This window comes from Polypterus senegalus, chromosome 12, assembly GCF_016835505.1.
Source record: "Polypterus senegalus isolate Bchr_013 chromosome 12, ASM1683550v1, whole genome shotgun sequence".
In the NCBI taxonomy this organism is placed as follows: domain Eukaryota; kingdom Metazoa; phylum Chordata; class Cladistia; order Polypteriformes; family Polypteridae; genus Polypterus; species Polypterus senegalus.
The window spans coordinates 123,833,378-123,850,880 of record NC_053165.1 but is presented as its reverse complement, the minus strand read 5'-3'; the positions used below and the strand labels follow the sequence as shown (position 1 = coordinate 123,850,880).

The 17,503-nt window shown below is 37.7% G+C and overlaps 1 protein-coding gene across 3 annotated transcripts in view; it reads left to right on the top strand.

Moving 5' to 3' along the window:
• The window catches only part of rasl12 (RAS-like, family 12), a 119,713-nt gene that overhangs the window by 70,602 nt on the left and 31,608 nt on the right, over positions 1 to 17,503 (top strand). The gene's annotated exons all lie outside the window — the stretch shown is intronic.

Here is a 17,503-nt window from a genome sequence, read left to right as displayed (position 1 = left end):
GATAATAAAACTGAGGTAACCAGTTACTCTAAATATTTTTATTGGTGCATAGCATTTTTTAAAAATTTTCCAGCTGCATATTGTTATTAAGTGTGCGATAACAATCAATGATCAGCACAAAAGGAAACACAGCAAATTAACCAATGAAGCTAAGCCATGATTAAAAAGAATAGACAGAAGTGCAATTTTTTCTATAGCCAATGGAGGTTCTGTTTTTCACAATATGATAAGAAGAGAAAGGTAAATTAGTAACTTTTTTTTATTGGTAAACATTTTTTCGAATGCACTGTATACTGAAGCAGTGCTAATTTTACGCTCTTGGAATTTTAAGCAGTTTGAATGAATAAACTATAAATCACCTTTGTAACAATACAGAATACCAGTTTAATACAGAGTTCTCCTGCAGTCTCATTCAGACCAACACCAACAAGGACTTTAAGTAGCATCTTCAACAGTAAGCAGCCAAAGTAAACTAATATTCACTCCTGGTAAAAAATATATATACAGTGGTACCTCGGTATACATCTTTAATCTGTTCCAGATCTTTTGACTTATACTAAACAGGGCATATACCAAATGAATCTTTCCATAAGAAATAAAGGGAAAATGATTAATCCATTCCCATGAAAAAAAATACTATTATTATTGGCATATAATACATTGATGGGGTTGTATAAAATAATTTATATACTGCTTAATACTAAAATAAATAAATACAAAAGCAATTAAATGAAATAAATGAAAATTTAACCCCACTTTACCTTTTAATAACATCTTTGTTTTTCACAATCATAGATACCATCGATCTTGGCATACGGTATCCAGCAGCCATTTCCCAGATACCCATGCCACCTTCATACTTTTCAACAATCAATTCAAATTTATGTGATAAAAAAGCAAAATCATGTGAAAATTCACATAGAGTTATAGCATGGTTTGTTCACTGAATGCTAGCAACTGGCGTACTGACGCTCGTGGGCAGTTGTGTCTTTCTGTCTCGAGAGAGATAAACAAGGGTAGCGCGTGGTGTTCTATTACAAATAAAGGTTGTATACCAAGCAAAATTTTTCGCGTCCAAACAGGACGTATACTAAGTTGGACTTATTCCAAAGCGTATATGTATACCAAGGTACCACTGTGTATATATATGTGTATATATATATATATATATATATATTATTTTTAAAATGTTTCCTTTTCTTTTTCATAACTTCTTTAACACATGACATGCTGTGAAGCTTGGTATTTTGCTATATATATATATATATATATATATATATATATATATATATATATCACAGCGACACTCATAACAGTGACAAAACAATTACATTGACAATCATGTTACGTTATTTTCAAAATGTTTCCTTTTCTTTCTCTTTTCTTCTTTAACACACTACTTCTCGCTGCCAAAGCGGGTATATATATATATATATATATATATATATATATATATATATATATATAGATAGATAGATAGATAGATAGATAGATAGATAGATAGATAGATAGATAGATAGATATATATATATATATATATATATATATATATATATATAGATAGATATGAGAACAACACTCATATCAATGACAAAACAATTACATTAACAACCATGTTATGTTATTTTTAAAATTTTTCCTTTTCTTTTCGTACCTTCTTTAACACACTACTTCTCGCTCAAGCTGGTATTCTGCTAGTATATATATATATATATATATATATGTATATGTATATATATATATATATATATATATATATATATATATATATATATATATATATATATATATATATATATATATATATATATATATATATATATATATACGAGCAACACTGCAAGCAATCTGGCAACGCTGCGCTGTTGTCCTTGATAGAGCACGTGTATCAGTACCCTCCCATAGCTCAGTGCGAGTTTCAACTCCTTCCGTTAACTACGTGATTTTTGTGACTGCTATTAGCGAAGTTGTGTTTTTGGTTGTGCATCACGCAAAATGGAACAGCAGAATTTGGAGCAACGTTGTGCCATTAAATTTTGTGTTAAGCTTGGAGAATTGGCAAGTGTGACGTTTGAAAAGTTAAAACAGGCCTATGGGGAACATTCTTTATCCTGAGCTCAAGTTTTTCAGGGAGGCCTTCAACTTCGAAAACCAATGAAAACATCGAACGTATGAACACTCTTGTGAGATCAGACCGTCATTTAACATTAAGAATGTTGAGTGAACAATTAAATTTGAACAGATTTACCGTTCATCAAATTTTGACTGAACATTTGCACAAGGCGAAAGGTCTGTGCCAAAATGGTGCCGAAAAACCTCACAATTGAGCAGAAGGACAATCGAAAAAACGCATTCCTGTGGTTCCCCAGCCCCCTTATTCACCTGACCTCAGTCCGTGTGACTTTTTCCTTTTTCCTAAACTGAAAAATGTCCTCAAAGGGCGTCATTTCGGGACTTTAGAAAACATCCAAAAGAGTGTAACAGACATGCTGAAGACCATACCGGTTGAAGACTTCCAGCGCTGCTACCAACAGTGGGAACAACGTCTCCATCGGTGTGTAGCTGCCCAAGGGAACTACTTTGAAGGGGATAAAATTGATGTTTGAAAAAAATAAAAACTTTGGTAAATAAAAAATCAGTCTCATTACTTTTCTGCCACTATATATATAGTATTACTATATAATATAGTATATTAAAAGTACTTAGTTACATAGTAATTCTGATACATCTGATTAATGTACATCCGGCACAGTGACTAAGGCCCAATGATTAAAAAATTTTCTTGGGGAAGCTGGGTAACATAGTTAGTAATAGTATATGCATAAAAGCAATACTTGTTTTCCAATAAACTAATTTCACATAAAAGCCATGTGTGTTATGATACAGCCAGGAGTTCATGATATATTTATTAATTATGTTTCATCTTCTTGTCTACAAGTATCTTCTTAATGAATATTTTTTTTCAATAATTATCCATGTGATCAAGTCAAATTGGGGAGCATGCACTGGTACAGTGCATTGCCGCACCAAATACATGATGAAACAACTCGGGATCCCAGTTGGCAACCCCCCAAGCAAACATGTAGTCCAGTCCCACCCTCCGGAAATGACCCTCTGTGTGCTGCAGCCAGGTGTTACGTGGGCGACCCCTTGGACTGGTCCAGCCACTAGGGTCCCCAAAAATGAGGATCTTACGAGCCAGATCACCCTCTGGGAAACATGCCACATGGCCGTACTGCCATAACTGACGCTCCTTCACAATGCAGGTAATGTGCCTCATTCGGGACTCCATGAGCAACTGCACATTCGACACAAAGTCAAAGCAACTGTACCCAAGGATTTTCCGGAGAGTCACAGTACCAAAGGAGTCCAATCTTTGTCTCAGGTCACTGGATAGCGTCCATGTCTTTCAACCATATAGCACGACAGGAAGCACCAGGACTCTAAAGACATGGACCTTCATCCTTTTGCATAGATATTGGGAGCACCACACACCCCATTCCAGTGACCTCATGACCTCCCATGATCTCCCAATCTGTCTCCTGACTTCTTTAGAATAGTCATCAGAGACATAAATGTAACTGCCAAGGTAAGTAAACCTCTCGACAAGGTCGACATTCTCTCTGCAAACAGACACACTGCTGATGACTGTGCCCAAGGGGTCATTAAAGGCCTGGATCTTGTTTTTTATCCAGGACACTCGCAAGCCCAGACACTCAGACTACTGGTTCAGTCCCTCAAGCACCCCAATCAGAGCCTCACAGGACATGTGATGCCGTGAGCAAATAAATAAATCCAAGAAGTAGTTAAAAATAGAAATAAAATTAAAGTACATGCACCCAACACTGTCTTAGTTAAAGAAGTAAAGATTTCCCTTTACTACACTCAAGCTTAACCATTGAGAAGTGAATTTAACATATTAGCCATGTCCATTTCAAGTTGAAAGCAGTGAAAAAGGTGAAATCCTGTGAGAAAAGTGCAGACTACAGAAAAATATACCCAGAGTGAGCATTTTAACTTATGTCACTGATGCTGTGAGAGAGCAGCACCAACCACTGTCCAATTATGGTGTCCTAACAGAGAGCAACACAAAATTTAGTTGGTTGGATTACATACAGTATGTTGGCATAAATAAACAACTAAGCCTCGATCTACTGTATCATCTAAAAGTTGTTACTTAAAACATTATTTGGTAGGGATAAACACTTGGGGATTTTAAATACAAATGCTAAATCACACTATCTTAACACCTCACTCATGCTTATCCACTGCAGATAAGAAATGTTAAAGAATTGTCTTTCTTTTTAACAGTGATAAAATGCATACATGAAGTCTGTATTTTTTCACAATTTCAGAGTAATACAGAGAACTTATTACAACAGCATTCAATCTGAAGAATGTAACATTACATCACAGCCCATTTTAAATAGAAAGGCCTGAATGAAACTGTTATGGCAAAAATAAGTTTACATTTTTTGTTGCAATGACAATTCAGCATCTGCCATCCTTTCATGTTTCGAAATGTCTTTTTAGAAGCATATATTGCTGTTAAAAAGGGCAACCAAACATAGGCATTAGTTAAAATAAACCCTAAGAAAGGCTACACAATGTTTTTATATATTATACAAACACATTTACAATTTATATTGAATTTTAAAAGATTTTTTTATTTTAATTCCTAAAATAATCGCTTTTGAAAAAAGATATTTTAACTCATTTAAGGTAAGTTTGTGTAGATAGTCACTAACACGGTACAACACCCGTGTACTGTAGTTAAAAAAGCAAAGCAAGACATAAACAGCTCATTGACATGGTTTCTGTTTTTCAAACATATTGTAACATTCAGGCAGTGCTTTCTAACCTTGTCTGAGGGAAATGGGAGGACTGGAAGGGGAGGTTTCTCATTGTAAGGGGCGGACACACCTCTGAGGGGATTTTTTTTTGTTGTCGGAGGTGTGCTGGGAAAAGGATCTCCAGAATTGCGGAATCAACCAAAGTGCTTCATTTTTGTATAAGACTGAGTAAACAAAATAAAATTGAAGAGTCCTTGACAGATGTGGTTGCTCCTGTACTTCACCCTATGTTCCTCCCTCTTCTGGACAGCCATGTCCATCCTTTTGGCAAAATCCACTATCATCTGACCTTCTTCTTTCCTCTCCTTGACACCATACCTAACCATCACCTCCTCGTCTCCTCTGTTCTCTTCACCAAGATGTCCTTTGAAATCCGCTCCAATCACCACTTTCTGTCGCTTGGGTACACTGTTCGTCACTTCATCCAACTCACTCCAAAAATCTTCTTTCTCATCCATCGCACATCCAACTTGCGGGGCATATGCACTAACAACATTCATCATCACACCTCCAATATCCAGCTTCATAGTCATTACTCTGTCTGACACTCTTTTCACCTCCAAAATACTCTTGACATACTGTTCCTTCAGAATAACCCCTGCCCCATTTCTCCTTCCAACCACCCCATGATAGAACAATTTGAATCCATCTCCGATCCATCTGGCCTTACTACCCTTCCATTTAGTCTCTTGCATGCACAATATATCAACCTTCCTTCTCCATCATATCTGCTAACTCTCTCCCCTTACCAGTCATACTGCCAACATTCAAAGTTCCTACCCTCAATTCCACTCTCTTTACCTTCCTCCTTTCCTCCTGCCTCTGGACACGTCTCCCCCCTCTTATTTTCCTTCTTCTTCGGCCAACATTAGCCCACTTTCCGCCAGCACCCTGTTGACTAACAGTACTGGTGGTGGTCGTTGTTAACCTGGGGCTCAACCGATCAGGTATGGAAATTTGTATTGTTGTCCGCATTTTGATTTGGCAAAATTTAACACCAGATGCCCTTCCTGATGTAACCCTCTCCATTTAAGTGGCCTTGGGACCGGCACAAAGAAACACTGGTTTTTTGCATCCCCTGTGGCTGGGTTAGTAGAAGTAATTAAGAATGTTAAAATACAGTGGGATGCAAAAGTTTGGGCAACTTTGTTAATAGTCATTATTTTCCTGTATAAATCGTTGGTTGTTACGATAAAAAATGTCAGTTAAATATATCATATAGGAGACACACACAGTGATATTTGAGAAGTGAAATGAAGTTTATTGGATTTACAGAAAGTGTGCAATAATTGTTCAAACAAAATCAGGCAGGTGCATAAATTTGGGCACCACAAAAAAGAAATGAAATCAATATTTAGTAGATCCGCCTTTTGCAGAAATTACAGCCTCTAAATGCTTCCTGTAGGTTCCAATGAGAGTCTGGATTGTGGTTGAAGGTATTTTGGACCATTCCTCTTTACAAAACATCTCTAGTCCATTCAGGTTTGATGGCTTCCGAGCATGGACAGCTCTCTTTAACTCACACCACAGATTTTCAATTATATTCAGGTCTGGGGACTGAGATGGCCATTCCAGAACGTTGTACTTGTTCCTCTGCATGAATGCCTTAGTGGATTTTGAGCAGTGTTTCGGGTCGTTGTCTTGTTGAAAGATCCAGCCCGGCGCAGCTTCAGCTTTGTCACTGATTCCTGGACATTGGTCTCCAGAATCTGCTGATACTGAGTGGAATCCATGCGTCCCTCAACTTTGACAACATTCCCAGTCCCTGCACTGGCCACACAGCCCTACAGCATGATGGAACCACCACCATATTTTACCATAGGTAGCAAGTGTTTTTCTTGGAATGCTGTGTTCTTTTTCCTCCATGCATAACGCCCCTTGTTATGCCCAAATTACTCAATTTTAGTTTCATCAGTCCACAGCACCTTATTCCAAAATGAAGCTGGCTTGTCCAAATGTGCTTGAGCATACCTCAAGCAGCTCTGTTTGTGCTGTGGGCGGAGAAGAGGCTTCCTCTGCATCACTCTCGCATACAGCATCTCCTTGTGTAAAGTGCGCCGAATGGTTGAACAATGCACAGTGACTCCATCTGCTGCAAGATGATGTTGTAGGTCTTTGGTGCTGGTCTGTGGGTTGACTCTGACTGTTCTCACCATTCGTCGCTTCTGTCTATCCAAAATCTTTCTTGGTCTGCCACTTCGAGCCTTAACTTGAAGTGAGCCTGTGGTCTTCCATTTCCTCAATATGTTCCTAACTGTGGAAACAGACAGCTTAAATCTCTGGGACGGGCTTCCTGTATCCTTCCCCTAAACCATGATGGTGAACAATCTTTGTCTTCAGGTCATTTTAGAGTTGTTTTGTGACCCCATGTTGCTACTCTTCAGAGAAAATTAAAGGAGAAGGGAAACTTACAATTGACCCCCTTAAATACTCTTTCTCATTATAGGATTCACTTGTGTATGTAGGTCAGGGGTCACTGAGCTTACCAAGCCAATTTGAGTTCCAATAATTAGTTCTAAAAGTTTTGGAATCAATAAAATGACAACGGTGCCCAAATTTATGCACCTGCCTGATTTTGTTTGAACAATTATTGCACACTTTCTGTAAATCCAATAAACTCCATGTCACTTCTCAAATATCACTGTGTGTGTCTCCTATATGATATATTTAACTGACATTTTTTATCGTAACAACCAACGATTTATACAGGAAAATAATGACTATTAACAAGGTTGCCCAAACTTTTGCATCCCACTGTATGTTTCAATTATGTTTCTTTCTTTCTAAATTTATTTGTTAAAGCATGTTGTGCATGATAAGTGCAGCACAGAATTTTGACTTAATACTATTTTTATTTAGTTTGTACTTAAACCTCCTAGCTCTAAAACAGTAGTTAACCAAGTAGAACAGGATATGTCCAACAAACAGATAATATTAGAATTAAAAAATTAAACTTGAAGAACACAGCCAACAAGAAGACCCATGCCATGAGAAGTAGCAATGTAACCTTAATAGACTGAATGACAAATCAAATATCCACGTTGTATTGGTGATTTGCCACATACAATTTCTTTTCACTTTTGGTTTTCACAAATTATATTTAGGAAAATTTAAATCTATAATGAGTGAGTAATAATCTGTTGCCCATTGTCCTTACTTGCATTATTATTTGGTCTATCTTGCCACCTGAGGTTTAGAGAATGGGAGGAGACATTCTCCAATAGGAGAATTGAAGCATAGTTGCAGTTAGTAACATTTTATTCATACAGATATTGGATACATGAATGTTGCAAATTATGTATTTATAGAGTATGTGCCTCCTTCTGTTATACTGACATGGAACTGAAAGATCAACCTGAACATTTGGCGACAAGCAGAGATAACTATTAAACATGTTATGTTAAATAAAAATAACATTTTGAGAACCTATAGTATTTACTTGTCTGTTCTACCTCTAACTAAGTCCCACAGCATCTGTAATGCAAATGGTCAGCATTATGTACATGGGAGGTGGTCCCATCCAATGTTGGTGTCACAATGGCCTCGCAAAGCATTATGGGGTGCTAGGGAAAGAAATTTCTCCTTAACTGGCCGAATTATCAGTAAATAATTTGATCAACAAGAGCAAACACGAATACAGCAAATTTACTCCGAATAACACTTTACTGAAATTCGCTGATCAACACTATTGAAAAGGATCATGGATAATCTTAATTCTTCAGAAATGCTGTTAACAAAATAATTAGCTCCATGGTGTAGAAAAGCTGCGGTGGGTTGGCGCCTGCCCGGGATTGGTTCCTGCCTTGTGCCCTGTGTTGGCTGGGATTGGCTCCAGCAGACCCCTGTGACCCTGTGTTTGGATTCAGCCAGTTGGAAAATGGATGGATGGATGTAGAAAAGGCAAAAGGAACTGCATGAAAAAAACAAAGGCATTCCACAGCAAACAAGTCCAAATGACAAATCTAAAGAACGGTCAAAAAATAGAGAACAGGTTCAAAAATCAAGAAAAATCACAAAAGCACAAGAATAAACACAAGAGAACTCACCACCACAAGAGCACATTCAGATGAACCACAAGGGTCTGTGGGGTACCTCCCACCACCACCACCTAAACAGGGTTGAAAGCAGTCCCTTGAAATGAAGTACACATGGTACATGACACAAAGAATTTAAACACATAAATTAAATTGTCAACAATAGTAACATGCACAAAGTACTCAATAATGACCAAAAATGAACAAAAAAAGACATTAAATAGCAATTTCACCCCAACCAGGAGAAGAACCCTGGCTGAAATATAACACACAAGTGCATGTACATTACAGCTGTGGATTGTTTCTCCTTCAAGGTCAGGTGAGGTCAAGGATAAGAGATCAAGCTGGGGTGGAGGACAGATGTGTGGGTCTACATAACAAAGAATCTGGGCCTGGGAATAAAATAATCTGTTTTAGGATATGACCAAAACCCTTCCACAGTAAAACACACAATATGACCATCTAATGAATATAGTTCAGAAAATGATTAGTAAATTATTTTTTGGCCAAATAAGAAAACATAAAAGTAGTAATAGTCAAAACAACAGTGCAAAAAATTATAGCAAAAATCATTAATAAATATTAATATAAAAGGATAGTAATCACTATTTTAGAAATAAAAGATTCATCTGAAAAAGTGCTACAAAGATCTTAAACCTAATGCTTATAGGGAATTTTTATAACAGAATCATCTTACTATCCAACAGGAAATTTAAGAATTAACCAAATTGTCCTTGTGTGAATGCAAGTGTGTAAGTTTATGTGAATGGGCCCTGGGATGAGATAACGGCCTGTAATGGCCGACCCATTTATGCGGAATGGCAGCTAGACCACCAAGACCTGTGGCTGGCAAACTGAGGAATCATTAGTCCAGACAAAATAACTTTCCCCCAATTGACGGTTAATTAGTCCAAAAGCAAACGGTATATAAAATAATAATGTGTATATATATTGATAGTAAAAAAGAAACAAACAACAAATCAATATATATCTTACTCCCCCCAAAACCCCAACATATCACACAACCCCAAAAATGAATGGCGCTACGCAATAATTAAAAGTGCATCAATAAACATACAGCACAAACACTCCCTTCTCCCTACACTGAACACGAAACAAGTATGACGCACAGAAAACAAAGCCCAAAAGATTAAACAAAGGATAATTAATAAACGTGAACCTTGTCCAGCTAGAAAGTGTCTGAATGAAAGTGTTGGTTTGCTCCTTTCCCAAACAACAAAAAACAGTCTCACCATATTGTCCTTGGTGTATCGGTATAATCCAGATCCCCGCGGTTTTGTGTAGCAATGATGAAAGTCACTAAATGTCCTGCTTTGAAAGCATGAAGCAGGAAAAGGTGTTATATGATCCATATCGTCATTCTCTCTTTGATCTTTCCTTTTCTGTGAAGTGTCAGTGTTGTAAATGACTCTCCCTCTTTTCTTTCATCCTCTTGTTTAAGTAGAAATGTCCCAGAAAATTGATATCTTGACAAGGAAATCTACCATGGGGTGTCACAGTTCCACAGCGTTATCCTTCCCCTTTGTTTCCAGGGGAAAACATTTAAGCAGACACACACAGAATATATAAATGGGAGAACACTATAAAAGACACGACTCAGCACAAAACACATTTAAGACGCACCAATTCATATAGCACTGCTACAAGCCCTGGCTCTACCCTTTAGGAGAACAAGATTGTCACATATGACAGCAAAATCAACACTTTTTCAAACATTATAAATCCTGATACACAAGCACTCTGACTTAATACAACTGGTTAACTCCATATTATTTTGTATTGTTTGTATTAATATTTTGGAAACTAATAAGTTTGATCTTAACATCTTATCTACTACTCAAGTCATTTATGGGTGGCGTTGCAAATGCCAGGGTGCATTAACACTAGAATTACCAGAGCCTATGAGAAAACTTGTAAATCCGGCCCAACTTAAATCCATTCGCACCTCTCCAACAGCGTCTTTTGTCCAGTAAATGTGCCAATTAAGACAAGCAGCCTGCTATTACATCCCCCCCGCCCACCGCCACAGTTCAATTTGCAAAGAAGTTAGTCAGTGCTCATTGTTTATCTTCGAGTGAAGTGCTGGAGCTTTATAGGGTAAAAAAGTACATCGATATTTGGAATACATACATTTCATGTGTGTTCAGTGTCATCAACAATCTCTGTAAAAATGTTGTTAACACAGAAACGTTTTTCATGTTTTAGTAATAATTGACAAAATGTAGACATGAAATGTATAATATGTGAAGCAAGCTGTCGTATCAACCGCCTAATGTAACCTGCTTTCTTTTATCTTCGTTTATATTCTTGAGTAAAAGTGCACTTGTTTTGTTATACTTGTACCTTTTGTGAAAGTCTTTATTTGATATTTGGACTTCAGGCTTCACACATTATACAGTTACATCATGATTACAACTGCATTAAACTATGCAAATGAATATAATGTTGCATTAGTGCAACAACATTTTCTGAAATGTAATTCATAAAATGAATTATTCCAAATGTCATATATACCTAAGTCTCTCTTTTTTTGTCAGCGTGGCTTTGGACAGCATGGTTTAGAAGGCGCATACTAATTCAGCATGAGCAGAAACACTCAAGAATAAAACTGAATAAAAAAAACTCACATCCACAGTCATTCTCAGTCACACACACCACTCACATCCACGTCCACAGTTTTCCCAGTCTCGTTCATGCACAATATCTGACATGGTTTTCAAATAAAGAGGGGGTGTAACAAAACAAGTTTGTACCACGTCTTTATCTGAAAGCATCATCAGATCGAGGGGGTGTGTGTGAGTGTGTGGAAGCTTGAACGCAAATCAAATGTATGTTTTTCTTGTATGATATACCCAATAAGAGCAGCTCACTACTCCAAATGGTAAATTTGGGAAGCAGCTGATATCGAAATCACAACCTCTTGATTGGAAGGCAGCAGTTCTTAACATTGCACCACACAAGCTGTCGTATCAACCGCCTAACATAACTTGCTTTCTTTTTTCTTCAGTTAAATTCCTGAATAAAAGTGCACTTGTTTTGTTATACTTGTACCTTTTGTGAAAGTGTTTATTTCATATTTGTATTTCAGCCTTCACACATTATACATTTCATTCTACATTTTGTCAATTGTTACTAAAACATGAAAAACATTTCTGTGTAACAACATTTTTACAGAGATTGTTGATGACACTGAACACACATGAAATGTATGTATTCCAAATGACGATGTACTTTTTTTACCCTATAAAGCTCCAGCACTTCACTCGAAGATAAACACTGAGTACTGACTAACTTCTTTGTGAACTGAACTGCGGCGGTGGGTGGGGGGATGGGATAGCAGGCTGCTTGTCTTAATCTGCACATTTACAGGACAAAAAACACTGGCGGAGAAGAAGTGAACGGATTTAAGGTGGGCCGGATTTACGAGTTTTCTCGTAGGCTCTGGCAATTCTAGTGTTAAACTCGATACTGAATATCCTTGATTCTTTATTTCATTCAGATACAATTTTGTAGTTTTACTGTTCTTTTGGTACTATCTCCCTTACATCAAGTTTATTCTTTATCTTATTTTTCATCCATATTTCAACATTGGGTTAATACAAATTTTGGATTCATGGATGCAGTTAGTGCTAGGTGAAGTCAGTCCATAGACCCTGTGTTATGAGCTTCAGAGTTTCAAAGCATAGAAAGTCCCAAAATACTCAAAGTAGATGGGGAAATCATCATTAAAACCAGGTGGCTCAGTGGTGCAGTGGTAGCGATGATGCCTTCCAGTAAGGAGACCTGGGATCACTTCCCGGGTACTCCCTGCGTGGAGTTTGCATGTTCTCCCCATGTCTGCATGGACTCACCTCCGGGTGCTCCGGTTTCCTCCCACAGTCCAAAGACATGCAGGTTAGGTACATTAGCGATCCTAAATTGTCCCTAGTGTGTGCTTGGTGTGTGGGTGTGTGTGCCCTGCGGTGAGCTGGCACCCTGCCTGGGTTTGGTTTCCTGCCTTGCACCCTGTGTTGGCTGGGAATGGCTCAAACACACCCCCGTGACCCTGTAGTTAGGATATAGCGGGTTGGATAATGGATGGATGAATTGTTCATTAAAACCCTGGCTGGTAATGAAATGGGTCATGTAGAATCTTTATAAATAAAAAAAAAATATTCGTCAAAAAATGCTCTATCAAAAGAAGCACAAAAGGTGCCTGAAAATGCAATCAAAAAATCTGACAAATACAAAGAATGGTCAGAATGGTCAAAAAACAGAAAACAGGGTCAAAAATCAAGAAAAAAATCACCAAAGCCCAAGAATAAACACAACAGAACTCATAACACCAAGAGTGTATTCAGATGAAACTCAAAGGAAGGTGGGTTGTCCTTGCCTAAACAGGGCTGAAGGCAGTCCCTTGCAGTGATGTGGACATGGTGCATGATACAAAATAAATATTTCAATAGAAACAAAACATTAAAAAATAAACAAGAAAGATATTAAATAGGAATTTGACCCCAACCAAGAGGGGATCCCTGACTGAAATATAACACTTAGGTGCAGGTACATGGCAGTTGTGGGCTATCTCTCCTTCCAGGCCAGGGGCCTCATGTATAAACGGTGCGTACGCACAGAAATGTTGCGTACGAATGTTTCCACGTTCAAATCGCAATGCATAAAACCTAAACTTGCTGTAAAGCCACGTACATTTCCACAGTACCTCATACCCTGTCGTATGCAAGTTCTCCGCTTGGTTTTGCAGACTGGTGGCACCCAGTCTCAAAGCAATGCTACTGTTCCTGTGTGGTTTATCTTTCTTTTTCAGATCCACATCCCTGCTTTATAAATACACTGAAATTAACTGCATATTGTTTATTAGTTTAATGCATCTGATTGTAATGAACCTGTAACAATATAATGGTCCACAGAATGGTCAAACTATTCTAAATACCAAAGCTGCTTTAGCGTTGTTACTCTCACTGCACTTTCTTCTTCTTCTTTCAGCTGCTCTCGTTAGGGGTTGCCACAGCCAGTAGTGTAGTCCAGGGTATAAGCAGGTATACGCCGTATACCCACTTCTTATTATGTCGTCACAGCGTATACCCACTTCTAAATCCCCCTGTTACGGGTATACGCTGCAATGTAATACAGAGAATACGTGGGTATACAGTGCTTTTTAGTCCACACACTGTGACAGTCTACATCCACACTGACAAGCTGATACGTATTTATGTGCTGCAGGCACGTCAATTTTTTTCTGCCATTGTTGTCTTTTTTGGGAGAACTAACGACTGGTAAGGGCAAACAGATTACGTCAATCAGAGGCAGAGTAGGGCGGGACATTTGCTAAACTGGGAAAAATATCCTTTGCCGCCACCTTCCTGTCGGTCCATTGTTACACACCAAAATATGTCCTCACGTGAAAAGTTAATATAACCAAGTTAACAGTGAAAATGAAGCAAACCATATACACAAAAATTAGCTTTCAGAACAAACAACCTTGTGAAGCTACATTATTACTGCTATCCAGCTGGACATGTACCCACAGCCCAACGCCCACAGCCTCTCAGTCCCTAACCCCAGTCAACATTGTAAATTCAATGGAAGAACACATCAACCATGGTGAGTACAATTTGCTCATGCTGTGGCTAGTGTTAAGTTATCTTCCCTAACTTTCATTAGCATCAAAGCTGCTAGCTGTCAACAAATTTATTTTTGAGTATAGACAGATTAACAGATGTTAGGGAGAGTTTATAACGTTACACTTACACCGTTTTCCCCATGCACTAGCCAGTGTCCAAACAGCCTGAACATTAAAGCATTTCTAGCTAGGTACGCTGTTCTTCCTGAGAAATGCTGATTTTAAACTTGAAACTGTGTTAGTGTGTTGGTACTATTTTCATGCCAATAATTTTATGACCAATGTTGTTTTTTTTGTAGACACCAATAATGAATGGCCACAGCCTCGTTATTGCTCTCTGTTGTCATAGTTAATGAATATTCAGAATGGTCAAGTCCAAGTATTTTATTTTGAAAATCAGCTGTTTAAATTTTGTAAAAATAAATGTATCTCTGACTGAAAAGGCTTTGGCTTCATGTTAAATGTATCTACTATTAATGAAATGGGCCTCTGTACCACCAGTAAATTTCACATACTGCCACTGACAAATCATTTTAATTTTATAATTGTGTCACTCTGGCCTTCACTATCTGTTGCAGATTAGATATTCTAAGACACTGTTTACAAAAGAATCTTCTTTCCTCGTGGACTAAGAAAATGTATGCATTATGCAGTTGAATCACACAGTAATCTATGAACCAGACAGATCGGCAAAATCTGCATCTCTGGTTTGTTGATTTCATAATGATCCTTGAAGTGAATGAAGTCGGGCAGCAGATGTAAATAGTACTGTCCCTTTCTAGTGGGAACTAAATATGTAAGACTGTCACTATTAATAACAGGACACTTTTTTCTTTTGCTGTATAGGGCTAAATTTACAGTATAACCACTTCTCCAGACACCACTGCACCACTGGCCACAGCGGATCTTCTTTTTCCATATTACTCTCACTGCATCATTCAGAGCAGCTAATCAGAAAGAGACTTATTGGTATACAGCATAAAGCACACGCTGCCTCAGCCATGCTTCCTATTTGAACTGCTTCTCACAAGGCAAACGCTTCAAAACCTTTACTGTACGGACCTCACAGTTCAGAAACAGTTTCATCCCAAGAGCTCTAAATGCAATCAATCACTCCATCAACTGCTCCTTGTAGAACTGTTTGTACTTATAAGTACAATTACCTCACTGTAAACTTGTGATACAGTTATAATATTGCACAACCTGAGCCACTTTATAAAGTGCATATTTACATATAAAGACGATATCAGTTTTAAGATGAAATGCAGCAAAATATGTTTATTATATTATACAGATAAAACTTTAACTTTATTTAAATAATCTATATTGTTAATAATTAAAGGACACGGTGTCGCTACGCTAGCAAGGATCTGGCGCTCCATTCATGGATTGTTCCTGCCTCGCACTTGTATGCTTCACTGGGACTGGCGTGAAGGATAGAATAATTAAATATGTACTTCGAAGATATTTCAATGTTCCTTAAAAGTTTTGAAGAATCGCCGTTATAAGCTTACAGATGGCTTAACGTCTATTACGGAGCTGATCGTGTGGCGAATGGGTAATTGGAGAAAGAAAAGGAAGGACAGGAATTGGAGGTTAGTTTGAAAGAGACATTACTGCTGCAATAAATTATTTTATCGAAGGTCACGCACAATCCCTGCGCCGCCATGTTCCCATGTTTAATAACATGCTGTAACTCCTATCTTCATGAAAATGGTATCACATATACATCTCAGTATTTTAGTTATTCAGAGAGCTGTAATATCATGAATGTAATGGATTCTGTGTCCTGCCAGTTTAAGAAGCACCTAGTGATTCACACGCATAGAGCACATAGAAGATTAAATATAAAACAAAGCATTTAACATGGTACTTTAGTTACGAAGGGATTTGAAAAACTAGTACATTAAAAGATTTTAAGATGAAGTTTATGATGTTCTACTTTAATGACAAAATAAACTATGTGATTAAAGTGGAAATTTAGAGATTAAAGTTGACATTTCAGGCTTTTTTCCCACTGTGTGCCTATTTTTTTTTCTCTGTACCCTAATAAGCTTTCATATGACACTCAGACGGTGGGCTACGACTCGCCTTTTCACGGCGACTTTGATATGCGACTTCTTATTTATTTCGGGCACTGTGCGATTTTTTGAACTTGAGCTTTTGAGTTTCTCCGACATGCTATGTCACTCGATAAGCTTCCTTTTCTTGTTTATACCACTGTTTAAACCAACAAATAGTACATTTTTCCTTGCCTCCACTTGGTATTCACTAAAATTGTTATATTTTACCTCTTGGTTTTGCCATTATCTTTTCACAGAACGCTGAGCTTAAGGGCTATTAACATTGATTTACATATTCAAAGAGGCGTAATTCTGGCAGGAGTTGGGACATGCACATGCGTTACTTTTCACGCTGATCAGGATTTATGTAGTGGAAGAACGTGGAAATTTGCATATGCACAGATTCCTGCATCTGGATTCTTCTGTGCATGCGCACATTCCCACTTTTGTGCTTTCGCCATTTTATAGTGTGAGTTATAGTCACATAGCATTATACATGAGGCCCCAGGAGACTAAAAGAGTAAGTGTGGCACACTGGTTAAGGCTTTGGACTTCAAACCCTAAGATTGTGGGTTCCAGTCCTATGCTATGTTGCTATGATGCTATGTGACCCTGAGCAATTCACTTCACTTGCCTGTGCTCCGATTGGAAAAAAATTTTAAAAATGTAACCAATTTTATCCATAAAAAAATTGTAAGGCATTTTGGATGAAGGCGTCAGCCAAATAAGTAAATGTAAATAAGTGATTAAGATTGGATGGAGGACATACAGTGGTGTGAAAAACTATTTGCCCCCTTCCTGATTTCTTATTCTTTTGCTTGTTTGTCACACAAAATGTTTCTGATCATCAAACACATTTAACCATTAGTCAAATATAACACAAGTAAACACAAAATGCAGTTTTAAATGATG